This window comes from Mastomys coucha, chromosome X (genome assembly GCF_008632895.1).
Source record: "Mastomys coucha isolate ucsf_1 chromosome X, UCSF_Mcou_1, whole genome shotgun sequence".
NCBI classification, from domain to species: domain Eukaryota; kingdom Metazoa; phylum Chordata; class Mammalia; order Rodentia; family Muridae; genus Mastomys; species Mastomys coucha.
The window spans coordinates 2,370,653-2,373,659 of NC_045030.1; the positions used below are offsets into that span (position 1 = coordinate 2,370,653).

The 3,007-nt window shown below is 43.7% G+C and overlaps 1 long non-coding RNA gene across 2 annotated transcripts in view; it reads left to right on the forward strand.

Moving 5' to 3' along the window:
• LOC116068115 overlaps positions 1–3,007 on the forward strand; it is a 7,053-nt gene extending 4,046 nt beyond the window's left edge. For both annotated transcript variants that reach the window (XR_004109445.1, XR_004109459.1), the window contains exons 2-4: positions 13–203; positions 2,659–2,793; positions 2,892–3,007. This is a non-coding gene — a long non-coding RNA (uncharacterized LOC116068115). The remainder of the gene's footprint in view (positions 1–12; positions 204–2,658; positions 2,794–2,891) is intronic.

Here is a 3,007-nt window from a genome sequence, read left to right on the forward strand (position 1 = left end):
TTTTTATTTCAGGCATGATTCTATTACATTCTCGTTAAGTCTTTGTGGTCTTTCGCCACTCTCCCCTGCCAGACTAGAGTCGGGCCACAGAAATGAGACTCTCCAAGGCCTCAGCAACCTCCCTTCAACTCACAGTGATTGACTGCCTAATTTCTGCGCAAGCAAGTCATCCACGGTGCTTTCAGTTGCTTGCTTGGAAAATGGTGATAATCATAGACCTTCCTTATGCTATACCAAATGTAACTAATCTGCACAGTGCCTGCTGGGCACATCATAAATGGTGTGCTGCTCAAACAGTACTTCTCATCAGTATTTAGTAGTCTTAGCGGCAGAAGTTGTGAGTCTGGGGGTGAGATATGGGGGAGCCTCATTGGGAGGGGAAGGCTAGAGGCATGTCCAATAAAATGGTGTGATGCTGGACTCACATCCCATTTCTTCATTCCTGGAGGTGACAAAGGGCTCAGTAAAGGAAATGAAGGGTGGGGAGTAGGGTGCCTCTGAGGCCAGGCCTCACCCCATTCCCTCCCCCATCCCTGTGGAGGGGGTGCAAGGCCCAGAAGTCTGTGGCCACAGTTCAGCCAGCAGGGAGGCAGCTGGGAAGGCATAGATAAGGGAATCAGCGGGGGCCAGGCTAGGCTTGGGGGAGCCCAGTGCTGGCGGGGGTGGGGTGTCCGGGTTGAAGCGTCTTCTCTGTCAGGCTTCCATTTGAGACCCGTGCTAATGCCCTCTCTTCTTTGGATCCTTCCTTGACTGTTCTCGTCAGCCTCTTGTGAGGTTCAGCAGCCTCCATCCGATTCAAGCCACAGCACTAGGTTATCGGGGCCTCTTTGAGTCTGGAGTTCACCAGATCTGGATAGCATAAGACTCACTTCGGTAGCACTACCACAGCGACCCAAACCTGGCCAAGGAGTCATGTGTTTGGCTTAGGACTGAAACTATTGCTTATTATCTCAAGAATTATTTTTAATCGAGACATACCAAGTATATATATACATTTATGGCACAGCATCATCATTTGATACATGCACATAATACATAATGGTTGAACTGAAGTGATTAGCATATCCACTTCCGTAAACACCAAACAGCAATGGTTTCGTAGAAATGAAAAAAGTCAGTCACATAGAAGGATGACTAGAATAATGGTCTTTAGAGACTGGGAAGGAAAGTTGAGTGTGTTCTAGTGCCTTAGAGCCCAGGACGGTAACTAGTTTGCAACACCCAGCAAAGTGTAATAGTTCTTATTATTTAATGATGAAAGAAAATAACACAGAAATGGACATGGAATCCCATGGAGGCAGGAGAATCAGGAGTTCAAGGTCATCCTTAGCTACATAGTGAGTTTGAGACCAACCTTGTTTGAGACCTTGTTTGAAAAAAATAAAAGTGGGGACCTGGGTTTAAGTCCCAGTATTCACATAGGCACTCATAAACATCTCCAGTTCCAGGAGATCGAATGCCCTCGCCTCACCTTCATAGGTACCCATAGGTACATATGCATACATGTAGACAAAACATTCATGTACATGAAAATAAACTTTAATTAGAGCAGCCATAACAACGACTAAAGTAGCTAATATAGTGAGTAGTCTCTTCCCAGTCCTCTATACTGTTTGCTATATTCCTTTCTAACAGAACACATTTCTTTCAGGTCAAAGTCAGGTCAGGTCAAAGCTATCCAACCCCGTAAAGCCACCAGTGGTTCTCATAGCTCTTGAAATTCTTACTTTTGATAATTTCCTGTTTTGTTTTGTTTTTGAAACAAGTTTTCACTGTGTGACTCTGGTGAACCTTGAACTTGATATATGAACGCAGCTGGCCTTGAACTCCACAGAAACTAGCCTTCCCTGCTTTGTTTACTGCTAGGATTACAGACATGAGCCACTTTGCTTGGCTCTTCTTCATCTTTTTAAAGGGTTATTTTAGATTTATTTTATGTATTCTGTATATTCAAAGGCCATAAAAAGGCATTGGGTCTCCCTCAAACTGGAGTGACAGATGGTTGTAAGCCACCATGTACGTGTTGGAAATTGAACTTGAGACCTCTGGAAGAGTGGCCAGTGCTCTTTACCACTGAGCCATCTCTCTAACCCCAAATTCTTCCATTTTGAGCTCATTTTAAATTTAGAATCTAAATTACATAAATAAACATCTAGGTTTAAGAAAAAAAAAACAAAATAAAACTAGGTGGTTACAAATAGTAGGTAAAAGGTGACTACACTATAGATTTTAACAAATTAATAAGAATAAACATGCCAACTGGGCAGTGGTGGCTTACACCTTTAATCCCAGCACTTGGGAGGTGGAGGCAGGTGGATTTCTGGGTTTGAGGCCAGCCTGGTCTACAGAGTGAGTTCCAGGACAGCCAGGGCTACACAGAGAAACCCTGTCTCTCCCCCTTCCCCCCAAAAAGAATAAACATGCCCATATAACTGAGAAGACTAGCAGTGCAACTCAGGGATAGAGCTGTTGCTTAGAATTTGTGAGCTTCAAGCCTCAACACACACACATACACACACACACACACACACACACACACACACACACACACACACGCGCACATATGCATATATGCATGAGATAGGTTCACACACCAACATTAATTCTGAGCAGTAATCAATTTTTGTTCCCTTCAGTTTTATGTGGTTTTTATTTCAGTAAGAAGCAAATGATACTGAAGAGAAGCCATTATGATTATTGCTATTATTCTTTTGAGACAAGATTTCAGTGGAGTCCCTGTGGCCACAAACACAACAGTTTCCTGCCACTGCCTCTCAAGTGCTGGGACCACAGGTATGTAACCACCATATCCAGCTCTGACTGTAACTATTCTGGCATGAGCTGGGATATTCTAAGGAGGGCCACACTTGTTCCCTTTCTTCTACTGTCAGGCTCCTGAGAAAATTGAGTCAAAGAAACTGAAATTTTCCTAGGATTCTCGCCCCAGGAGAAGGAAAAAGGTGAGACTCTAATGCCAAAGGGAAGCTTGAAATTCACATATTTCTGT